Genomic DNA, 12,670 nt, shown 5'->3' on the forward strand with positions numbered 1-12,670 from the left:
CCAACTGCTACAGCGAGTTTCCCCATCAACATGGTACTCTCCCAGAATTCACTTAACCGTTAATGGGGACAGATTTAAACCACAGCAACTGCTGCAGTCTTTCAGTTGATCCTCCAGCAGTCTTTCAGTTGATCCTCCAGTCGACTGAAAAGTGAAAATAGAGGAGCAGGGCAGTGAGCTTATGATCGTGTAATTACAATTATAAAGGTCACACGTTCACTAGATTGCATCCCATATTATGCAAATTCGTCAATAAAAACCCTTGTCCCTTTATAAATTAAAGGCTACTGTGGACTGAAACGAGTTTCCTGATGTATTCATACCACTGCACCCTCGTTGGCTCCTTAAAAGAGGTCAGGAGAGGTGTACAAACGAAGCTAGAGTGAAACCGGAGGTTCGTCAGAGTGACGACTCTCTCCTTGGCTGTACCACTCCCGTTTTGCGCCTGTTTGTAAACATGCGTCAGAAGCACGTGATCCTGTCGATGCGTTTTCAGCGACGTCCAATGAGAAAACGGGGGTGTGTGCGGTGGGCGCGGCTTGATTATGTTGCTGTGAAAATGTCGATGGATGATGTTTTTCATCAGGGTTGGGGACCACTCTGGATTTAATAATAACGAGGAGGTGGATGGGAGATTATGGAAGCGGTGGCTGAGTGGTAATGAGGTAATTTCGCAACGTGTTGCGAAAGAGGCGTGGTTGGTAAGTCATCTCGTCTCACAAGAGAAACTGTTTATTGACATCCAGGCTACTCCAATGAATTTATAACCTAAATCTGTATCCTGTCTGGATTTAGGTTACAGTGCGTCTGTGGTGGGCGGTAAGCCGTTGTAGTAACGTTATCCTACTTCATTTGCTTTTAAGTCGGTATAATCTTTCCTATAATGTCACAATTGCCACGCTTTGTTTGTTAAATATATAATTAGTTTTACAATTGTTCAAAGGCTTCTTCTTATTTAAAGGCATGCGTGACCGCGATTAGACTATTGCGATGTAGGTGCGCAGTTTCCAGCGTTGTTTCCAACGTTACCCGGAAATAAGCAAAGCATTCGCTCTCAGCTGTTTCCTTATAAAACATGTCTGTGCGGATTTGAGGCTCATTTTTCTTCGGAGCCGCTGAGGAGCAGGATGGGATGGAGAGGTGAGCTGGATGCTTGCTGCAGGAGGATGTTGCGCACTTCAGTTTACCTCAGGAGTGAAGTGGTCTGAGCATCCATGCGGCACTGCGTAATGATTTAATTGATGAGGTAGATTTTGCTGCTGTTTATGTCTATATCCCTTTTTTGTTTGTTAGCAGCGGCGCAGATATGAATGTCATTTTTTTTTCAGCTTTTGATATCCAGTAGTTTCCAATTCATAGCAGGAAGTTTAAAAGTAGGAGAAAATACTTTGAGCTAGTTATTGTCAAATTCGTAAGAGAATCTATATATTGCTGCTACTTTTTTCAGGAAATGTATATTGCGGGCCAGTCACTTGAATTTTGTTCCTATTGCACCTGTCAGAGCGTGTCATGATGTGCGTATATTAGCGTTTCCAGCTGAACGAACTGTATATAAACTGTAACATGTGTTAAGACATGTGAAAGTAGTTACCTCTTCATTCAAGAGACTTTGAGTGTGTATAGTTAAAATTATGTAAGATTGTTTTTCTCATTGCTCATGTGCAGAGACGACCTTAAATTAGTTTATTTCTTAAAACGTACTATTGTTTCTTTCTTTTTTTTCCCAATGTGGTTGTTTGTAAATCTATATATTGCATGTGCCTGCTGTGCCAGGGCCTTGACTCAGCTCCATCCATCCAGAGGTTTCTATGTCATACGCACTTTTTATTCCTGATGTAAACAAACCCCCCAATAGCAATACTCTTATTTAACACAGGATGGCGTATTTCTGCAGGCTTAGATCTTGTACTGAGCTTGAAGTTATCCTAAAGAGTGGTCTTGAAATGAGTCTGATGTTTTTATTGGGAAATACTGATATAACAGTGCAGTTTTCACATCTAAACAAGGGCCAATAAATGTATGTTTTTATGCATTTTATGCCTAATAACTATTGACAGAAGGACTGGCACACCTATCGGTTGCGCTTTGGAAAACAAGTCATGACATCTTGTGACGTCAAAACCCAAGACTGACTGCAGTCAGTTGACCAATTGATTTGCTGACTGCTTCAGAGGCACAGAAAGAGAAAAGGTTCGATGTTGTGATAGAATAGGCCTTAATGAAATGAATATTTTTGGATAATCCAACAAAATAACAGAATTAACCTTTGAAATTTGAATTGCTTGCCCTCCTGATGAATATTGTTATTCCTCTTTTCACAGGCAGAAAACAGGTATTGCTTTCAACTCCCTGAAAGGTAAGCAGATTCAGTAAGACAAGTGGCACGACGGAGCAACAGCACACTTTTTATATCAGGCATTGTCAAAAAGTTTTAGCCATCTGCCTTTCTGATTATCAGTTGCATATTTACAGTATTTACGTGTAGGGTGTGGCCAAAGGGTCAGCAGTCATATACATACAGTACTTACGACTGACATTTTAAGTTTAGAATTGCACCAAAAGTGCATCAAAAGTGACGCATTAACTCCGAGCTCATTATATCTGTACAAAGGTTATTTTTCTCCGACTTGTCCAACGCTGTGATGCCAGAAACTGCTGAGCTGACGGGAAACGTTTGAATGCATTATGTAGTATGTTTAACATGCCATGAAATAATGCCTGGGTTTTTCTCAGGACCTGCTGAGGTTAAAGCTCTCCACGACTTGTTTTTCATCATACAGCACACAACGCTGTAACACAAGCGGACGACGCCTGATGAGAGCCGAGTTTGCATTCTTCCGACTGCAAACCAGGTAATAACAGAAAAAGATGACGCTGTTTACTTTGAATAAAACATTGTAAATAGTTCAAACTTCTTTTGTTTACTCCGAGGTACTACTAATAAATACAAATCGATGTGCGCAGTTACATCAAGGAATATGTACAATTGAAATTTATGTGGATGCATTTAGGATCTATGCCCATTGTTCCCAATACAGCCAAAAAAAAATATCAATGGAGCTGACTGGGCACCTTTCCAAGGGGAGAGATTAAGGTTTAGGAAGTGGAACAGGCATGGCTGATAGATGACATGGCTAAAATTAACACACTGCCCACTGGATGAGGAGCATAAATAGCAGACAGGAAAGACTGGCACTTGGATGTATCTTTAAAGCTGCAGCGTGTCTCTGTCAACACGAACACATATCACTGTCGCAGTAAAATTCCTATTCTCGTTAGAGGCTACAGGCACGTATGTTGGGACAAGCAGGAATTACCAAGTAATCGACCGTGCTTGACTATCTGTAATAACTGGGTTTGGTTATAGTAGAACTGGCAGGGACACATTGAAGGCATCAGTTGTTTAATATCTTAATTTGAATGATTATCTTATAGCCATTCTTTTTTTTCCATATCCTCATTAGCAGGAAAAGTAGCACTAAACAGTCAAGTGGTCAACTCGCATGCAAATTTCTTAGTGTTGTTATAGTTGCGTAGGATGCACGTTGAGGATGTCTGTATCTTAAAGGAGCAGATAGACCTCGATCCTCAGATCAATACCCTCAGCATCTAACAGTCTTCTCCGAGCAAACATGCTTTGATCCCTCAGATCCCTTACATTTCCCATAAAGCTGAAGGGTGAAAGCTGATTCTTCTACAAATGCTCTCCTTTCTCAGTCCTGCAAGGTGAAGCTGTGAGCTCCATATCCTTTTGGTTCCAGTGGGGAATTAAGACATCACGAGCTACAAGTGCTTTTGGGAAGAAAGTTTACAACCACATAAAATGCCGGATGAAAATCTATATTTGTAATTGGAGGATAACGGAAAATATAAGGCATCAAAATAGAGGGATTGTTTGTGCTTTAATGGCTCAATGAAGCCTTTGAAATATCTGAAGTAAAACTAGGTTTAGGCAGCCAGTGAGACATTGTAGCAATATTCTCAAAACGTAGTTGAATGCAGTTCATCACTTCACCTCCAGCTAGTGGTTATGATGTTAGAAATAAAAATTGTCCCCTGTGGAAGTATTCCTCTAGGTTTTTAAAAATGATGACAAATTTATGAAGGCACTTGTTGAATGCGCATATTGTCATATATCTCTATAATAAATGGGTGTGGTGGTAAGCTGACACAGAAAGAAACTTTGTTTACCCTTTGTTAACTGAGACAAAGATTTCATTTCAGCTTAGCATATAAAGGGGACTTTATGCTTCAGAAATGCAGACAGACCTAATAGGCACAGCCTTGTTGAGAACAGACGAGCTCATAAAAGAGACAGAACCAAGCTTGTTCCTCTTATTGCCCTGCTGGACACTGTTTGCATTATTGTAGTGGTAGCTACACCAACACAAATTGTCTAATTTAACTAACTCTGAATGTTAACAGTGGGAAATCATTCGTAATTTATGGGTGTTCATCATCTCTTGATTTCAACATATAATATAATCCTATTAGAGTCGGATCCCCTTCTTGTTCATATGTCATGCCACAGCCCAGATAACCAGCTGGACTGTCCTTTTCCTTGCTACTTTCTGTGACACGGTGCTTGAATTAGCAGCATTATCCTGGAGTGGAGAGGGATGGCTACAATGGCATTCATAAAGCTGATGGAGCATTCCCGTTTTCGACTCCTACCCGTGTTCTAGGGCAAATTTAATCATTTCGATGATTTTTAAAAAGCCGTTTTTTGATTTTTAGGACATTGTTTTGTGGTGTTGCACTCTAAAAAGTGTTTTTCTCCTTTTATCCCCACAGCTTCGTGAACATTTAGAAATGAGGAATCATCTGATTGAGGTATGTGAACAATCAGATAAAACTGCAAAGACCCAAATTCTTTACACTGTGCTTTGTTTGACTGAACCAAAACAGACTATTGATAAGGCAGGAACACGGTACTGTACATTCCTGATTTACATTTAACGGCATACATTTGCATAAATAATATACCATTATATATTAGTTTACAGTTATTTTCTTTTAATCTCCTAGTCGTTTTACAAGATTCTTTTGAGTAGAAACAGAGGATGAAAAAGTGCTGTGCATTTCCTTTAGGGCAGAGCTGCGGTAGGAAACAAGTCAAATTGAAAGGGGAAGTACATATTGTAGGCCTTTTCATGGTAAAGTGTCAGCGTGAAGTTGTTACTCTGGATGTAAAAGGTGTTAACACTGAATGAGAAACAGCATAAATTCTCTACCAGAAATCACTCTGTTAATCAACATAACGGAATCACAAACAAATAGCATCATGATGTAAACCAGAGCACCATGTACTGTAAACATTCCCGTTTGTGCAAATTCATAGATAAGCAGAATCCCATATTAGACATTAAATACTGTCTAATGTGGGATTCTGCTTATCTAAAAAAAGACCATCTGAGTGCTTATGCAACTGATATACAAGCTGGTGATGTGCCTTTAAAACCAGTGGGCTGTCAGGTGATCGAGGAGGCTCAGTCAGCTCAGCCTCACAGACACAGGAGCCAGAGTGTGTCTCTAACCGAGAGCAGAGAGGAGACTGCCAGAGAGGAGGGCAGCAGAGAGGGAGAGAGACCCAATTATAAGGGGACATGGGGGAAATGGGGACACAACAACGTCACAGAGTGGGGGACAGGGAACCATGGTGGTAGGGTCCCTTTAACTGCAATCTGCTCATGCTCACTTGCCTTGTGTGGCAGCTAGAAAGTGTGTTTCTGGCTCAGCTTGATCAAGAAGCTGCGTGTGTAGCCACAACAGTGATATAAAAGCACAGAGAATTAAGTGCTGCGTCACACTCAGGAAGAGGAATAGCGTGATCATGCGCGCATGTGCACGTCTGTGCGTGTGTGTGCGTGCATGTGCACGTACATATGCATCTGTGTGGGGTCTGATCTGTTTCTGTGTATATGTGTTAGTTCGAAGTAGCAGTCTAATAGCAGTTGTGCTGTTGCAACAAGATGAAAATAAAGAGTGCGTGTGTTTGAGAGGCAAGCAGAAAGGGAGAGAGAGAGGGAGAGAGATACAGGGAGGGAGGGAGAGCAAGTCAGAGAGTGAGAGAGGAGAGATTTTGGATTAGTTGCTACGTCACTTTTTCATGTCGGGAGAAACAGAAGCTGAGATAACAGAAGCCCAGTCATCGAGTTTTCCACCTGGAGTGGACACAATGGTTTCGGACAACCTCGGCTTTCTCTTCCTCTTCTTCTTCCTCCTTGGTAGTTTTCATCTGCACTGCCTGTCGCTACTATATGTGCCTGCATGTGTGTGTGTCTGTGTGTGCTGTGTAGTTCCTATGAGCTGGTATAGGGAGTTTCAACATGGATGCTGAGGATGTGACACAGTTTCTCCAGGTCTTGTTTTGATAGCATGGTAAGGTGTGTTTGTTGGGTGGGCAGAGGTGCGACAAAGGGGTTAACAAAAGAATATTCTGGAAGGTTCTTAATATCACAGCGAAGCTCAGTCAGGAATGTTTTGTTGAGAATTATCAAGGTATTCGAACACCGCTTTTTTGCCACCATCATCTCAAGGAATACGGATGATTACACTGGTGCAAATAGGTGAATACAATCATGCATGGTGCCGTCTGACTTATTATGAAACACTATTATATGTTTAATACACCACGATATGGGAGTGTGTACAGATGCAGCCAGGTGGACATCACAGCAGCCTTCAGAAATGACAAGATGAGTTGGTTGTTGAATTTAGCTAAGGGTGACATCTTTATATCGTTACATATGTATACACATGTACTGTATCTGTGCTGTTGACCGCTGGCCTACTTGTTGTGGTTAACTCTTGATGGAATTGAAGGAAAGGCAGAAACTGTTTGGTATCCAGCTGTATGTTGATATCAGACAACAGATCAGCTCGGCGTCTGTGGCTAGTGGCAATTCTGTCCTGTGATTTGTTTTCACCCTCCAGGGCCACTGGGATTTGGCAAAACCCTTCCCAAGACACATTTGTTTCTGCGTAGTTAGGAGAGACAGAGACGATGACGCAGTCATTTCTGGGTTGGACTTCACTTCAACCAGTACACAGCTTGTATCTCTATCCTCTCTCTCTCTATCTGTCTATCTATCTGTCTCTCTCCTAGAGAAAAGCAGCAACGGAAGGGGCTAAATGTCATGGCTCAGGATCAGAGAGAGAGAAAGAAAGAAAAGGAGGAGAGGGAAACTGTCATAGATAAAGAGAGAGGGAGGAAGAGAGAGAAGTTGTTTACCTTGCTCTCTTGGTGACTCTGCTTTGGCTTCTCTCCAGTTCACATGCACTGAACTTCCTAAAGCTGCTGCATCACAGGCCATCGTGCCATAGCTAGATTCTCATTGGATGGGAGGAGCTCCCCCTGGCTCCACAAGCTGCACAGCAGTGCTTTATTGGCTTAGTACAAGAAAGCAGCTGGAGTTCAACATCTGATTGGTTAAGAAGCGCTGTTCTCTTATACAAAGGTTTTTGCAGTTGCAGAAACACTTCTCTCTGGGTGTTAATATGGGTTGACCTGTTAATATATTGTTAGTTGTAAGTAAAGTAAGTGGGGATTTTTGTAAAAATGGTAAAACGCATTTCCTGTGGGGGTTTAGAGAAGTGGAAAGTGATAAATCGTTTTCAGCAGTGTTTATAGGGCACTTCACTGCTTGTATTTCTATTTGTAAGCGGACAATAGCATGTGCAAAGTGGTTATCGTACATTCATTGTCTACCCGATGCTGAGACTTCTGTGCATCCCTGATTTCTACAATGCAGTGGGCAAACCTCGGGCCTTGATAACGCTTTGTTTTACAGGCACTGTAATTTCCTAAAAATTTCCTTGGAAGTTTCCTGAAATGAAATGTGGTATAAACGACAGGGGAAATAGAGACAATGGTCTCAGAAGTTATTTCAGTTTACTTAGCTGTCTAAGTTTATAAGCAGGTGTTGATTTACACAGGACATTCCTTGAAAAAAAATACTAAAATCTTAATAAAGTAAATATTTGTTTATTTGTTGGAAAATGTATTCTCTATGTTTGTAGAATTATATACTTGCATGTAGACAAATTTCACTTCCTTCAGCTGTGTTTTGACCAAACGGCTCTCTAGGTTAGACAAACAATTAATCAGACTTAATTCATTGGCAGTGTACCAGTTGAACGCTGTCTCCATCTTCCTTATAATTTCTATCAAATTATATAGTCCTTTCCAGGAACCTTCCTATGAGTTTACAGTTACATATCAGTTCCTATTTAGGAAATTGTAGGAGACTATAGGAACCATAAAATAAAGTCTTACCAAGGCCTTCCTGTTCACTGTGGACTGTCAGTAAAATACAGATGCTCAGTATCTTCTACAACATGCCTGCTTGCCACTATCTGGTACCTGTGTGTACGTGTCGAGGGTGGCAGCCACATGAATGATTTAAATCCCTGTACACATGTTGTCTTTTCATTCTCCTCGCTGGAAGTCCAAAGTCCGAAAGATGCCACATTACTGAGATGATGCAAGAGCGTGTGTGGCTGCCCGTGGTCTGCATTGCAGCTCCTGCTTCTACAGTCAGCGTCTCTCTCTCTCTCTCTCTCTCTCTCTCTCTCTCTCTCTCCCTCTCTCTCTCTCCTAAATGTGCTGATGGTATAACATACTGTATACTATTGCTGCCTATTTATTTTTCCACTCGTAAAGATGACTGTAAGGAAGAAGATGACCGGCAGATTCAGTGCCGAAGCTGCTGCTCTTCCTGTCACCTCACAACTATGGGGGTTAACACTACAGTTAGTTAGTCTATCAGTCTGTGTAGGTGTAGGCTACACATCAACACAAGGCCTAATCGTGACACACACAGTCAGAGACAGTACACTATTCCAACTTCCCTCCAGACAGTTGATTCATGATACGTCTATTTTTTTTTTTTTTTAACAATAAGCTGTATTTTAACTATTTTGTAGATATGTTCAAAAGTACAACTATAGCTAAAAAAAACTGCTTATCATGCATGTTTCATTCACTGCCGTTAAACCGTTCAGTGATTTAATGTTGGTATTTTATTCCTATTTCTCTGTAAATAGGGGCTGCCATGCAGATATTCACCCTTATGGGTTTCCCCAGGGCGTTCCACCCTGATTCTGTCGCTGACCACTCTCTGAAGGCTTCCTGTCCCTTTAAATCTTTTATAAGCATTACACAACAGGTCTAGTGGCACACAAGCAACAAACAACCCGAAACAGAAAACTGACAGGGTTGGGTTGAGCCAGCCAGGCGAAGGAACCAGACACCTACGGACATACAGACCCTCTGATCAGAGCCGTCACTCTGGCAAATCTGTGGCAATGTGTAAATCACATCTGATGTTTTGAAGCCAGAGCTTGGTTTCCTTGATTTGGCTTTAATCCATTTCAAGACAAGAAATATTTGTGGGAGTTGTCATTGTAAACATAAAGAAATTAAGGCAGACTGTGTGTGGGTGTGTGTTCTGGAGGGACAGGGACAATTAACTGTCAGTCTTTTCACCTGCATGTGAAAAGTAAAAACAGCAGGAAGATAAAACGCACATTAGAAACGGTTGGGTAGTTTTGTACTTTGTTGAAGCACTTGGCAACAAGTCAGTGAACTGGCCACTACCTGTCCCTGCCCCACCCTCTCAGTGTATTGTAGCTGCGTGTGTGCGTCATGGCTCTCATTGCCAGCGATTGACTACCACTTCCTTGCTTTTCCCTTGTAGTGGCTGGAGAGCTATTCTACCAAGCAACAGAGAGGAGAGGAATTGTCGAGGCAGCGGCAGGACTAGTGTCTGTCTGCACAGAGCTGCAGGTGAGCCTGTATGTAGTAAGATATACAGCGGTGTTTTGTGTGTCTGTTCTTGTTTGGCCCTTCGCACATCCGCGAAGCTTGGATCAAGTATCGGATCAGTCGCGTGGGTGTGTTAGAGAGAAATAGATTGAGAAAGAGAGAGAGGTGTTCTGGTGCTTTCTCAGTGGTTTTCCATTTCATCTCTCTCTTACTTTCCCTTCATTTGCTTTCCTCCTCTCTGCTTTCTGGCCTGTACCACAGCGGTGAATTAAACTTCTTTCTGGTCAGGAGCCTGAGAGCCTATACCATCCCAGAGTGCATTATATATGGGGTCTCTTACAGTCTCCAAGATCTGTCAGGCTTCCCTGTAACATCATCTTGATCCAGTCAAAAACAAGTTAGAGACAGACAACACAAGTTACAGCTCACTGTGCCCATTACTTATTTAAAGATACGCATCAGCGTAAAGGAGACTAATGAGGGATTGTTAAAGAACTTAATTGTTCTATTTGCAAATGGTAAGGCCTCTAGATCGACTGAAACTTAACATGACAATGCCTCTAATAGATGTTACCTCTTCATTCGCAGAGTTAACTCTTCCAACTGAAAGACTTAGTGTTGTTTGATTAAATGCCATATTGCTGTGTCTATGTCTTTCCCTTACCGGATTTTTCTTAGGGCGTCTCCTATCTTGATGAGGGTTTACAGTTTCAGGTGATGAGTGGTAAGAGTGAAGTACCTGATGAGAAATAGATGTCTAACAATAAACAAAATACATAATTAGTTCGATGTCGACAAACACTTGTAATTCTTGTCAAAATGTGGATGAGAACACGCTGTGTGCCTAGAGTACAAACTTTTTCATGCCAAGGGATCCTAAGTTCAATTTCTGCCCCCTACTTCCATAACACATTTTGCCGTCTTGAAAATATTAATTCCAATAATGAGAATAGTCCAATAAAAACATTTAGTATGTGTTAGAGACTTCAAATCCCGGACTGTCTCTAAGGCAACTGCCATATCAGTACGTATCACATCTACAGTATTGTTCTAGGCTCTTTGTTAATTACACATGCATGCGGATATCACGCTGCATGTGTATCTACTGCTGCATCTGAGTCACTCTTTTGTACTCTCAAATTTCTTTTTGTTTCAGTTAGTCTTTCTAAAAAGTTTTTGAAATCCCCAGAGGGGCTCATGTTTCTACTACATCCATTATAAAGGAGAATTGCTTATTTCTCGTGTCAAAGTGTCAACTGCTACTAATTGTTTTCCACTATTTTCTGCTAATTATATTTTCCACTGTTTTCTAGATTCAAAAGCGTTTTACGCCACAGAACAATGCCCTTTGTCAGAAGTGCCCCCCTTGGAAGCTGGTTTCAGATGGTGGCTTAGAGTATTGTCATCTATCTAGCACCATTTGAAATCAGTGTTCTTAGGGTGGGAAGTGTGTTTCACTTACCAGCAACAGGCAGCTGTGATGTGTCACAAGAGGTGTTCAGTGATAAAGGTGAAATTAAGAGACTTCACCTGGAAGGTATCCCTCTCTGAAGCGACCCTCAGCGAGCTACAAGCCACCAGTGCACAGTGATGTTTGGACAGCTCAAGCTCTTTGTCCTCTCTCCAAGGTTGACCGATTTCTTTTGGTGTTCAGAGTCTGCTTTTGTTTCTAGCACCATTTGAAATCGGTTACAGTGCAGGACAGATCTCATCTTTCCTTGAGGATTTTGCAACTAAGCTGTGCCCTTTATTTTACAGATTGTGTGTTGATTATGGTGACATTTTGTTAAGAAAAAAAAACAAAAAAAACAAATTACTCTCACAGTGGCTACTAATAAGCCTCTTCGGAAATTACTAGTGGCAAGTTCGCCATTGATCCAGTGTCTCTCAGTCATATCTGATAAGATGTTTGCAATGGAGAAAGAAAGATTCAGATCATTTACTTAAGTAAAATATATAATGCTTAATAAAGTAACAATACCACAATATCAAATTACTTTTACATATATTTTATTATTATATATCATTGGATTTTCAGTACTGATGCATTAATATGTAAGCAGTTTGAGAGAATTATAACTACTTCATGTAATGTTGGGTAGTTTGATCTATAACAATGCATCATGTTTTCTATGTAAAATCCTGTCTAAGTAATTAGCAGATTTACTGTCAAATACGTGGAGTCACAAAAAAATTGTAATATTTCCCTCTGAAATTGAATAATGTATAAAGTAAAATTAAATGAAAATAGTACAGCACAGTACTTGAGTAAATTTACTTTCCATTACTGGATATTTTACTTCATGAAGGGATCATTTGAAAATTTCAGTGTCAAATCCACAAGGTGGCACTGTAACATACAATACCACATTACAGGGATTATGCCTCTGCACCTACAGTCTCAGGTATGTTCAGGGTAACTGTAAACTGTTTCCATTTTAATCACTTAACTCAGTTAAATTATGTTTTCTTTCATTACATGGGACCTAACATCTGCTTCACCTAAATAATGTAATGTAATGGCCTATTAAATTTTTACTGTAAAGACTTGTGCTTTTACTTCAGTAAATCACATCCACAAGTTAAATGTTTAGTATGTATAGGCCTTGCAGTAAATATTAATTTGAATATTGTGAGATAATTACAAATTACTACTGTATTACACCTTATTCATGAATAGCGACACCTTTATACTGTATATCAGATGACTCATCTGTAATGTGGACAATAAAATTGTTAATTTGTCAGTTATTTCCATTGACATTTCTGTGTATTTCTGTTTGTCCTCTCTACATCTCTTTCTAAGCCCCCTCTGCACTCACTCCGTTAGCATACATATAATACACAGGATAATATAACTGAACATACATGAGGGGGTAACAAATGCTGCATGTATTTTCA

General features: G+C 40.6%; 1 long non-coding RNA gene across 1 annotated transcript; it reads left to right on the forward strand.

The window, feature by feature from the left end:
- Positions 1 to 573: 573 nt before the first annotated feature.
- LOC137184962 (uncharacterized) lies at positions 574 to 12,530 on the forward strand. Its single transcript, XR_010928731.1, has 3 exons — positions 574 to 2,852; positions 4,795 to 4,833; positions 9,702 to 12,530. It is a non-coding gene; the product is annotated as an uncharacterized lncRNA (long non-coding RNA).
- Positions 12,531 to 12,670: the final 140 nt, after the last annotated feature.

Source organism: Thunnus thynnus, chromosome 6 (assembly GCF_963924715.1).
Source record: "Thunnus thynnus chromosome 6, fThuThy2.1, whole genome shotgun sequence".
Classification (NCBI taxonomy): Eukaryota; Metazoa; Chordata; class Actinopteri; order Scombriformes; family Scombridae; genus Thunnus; species Thunnus thynnus.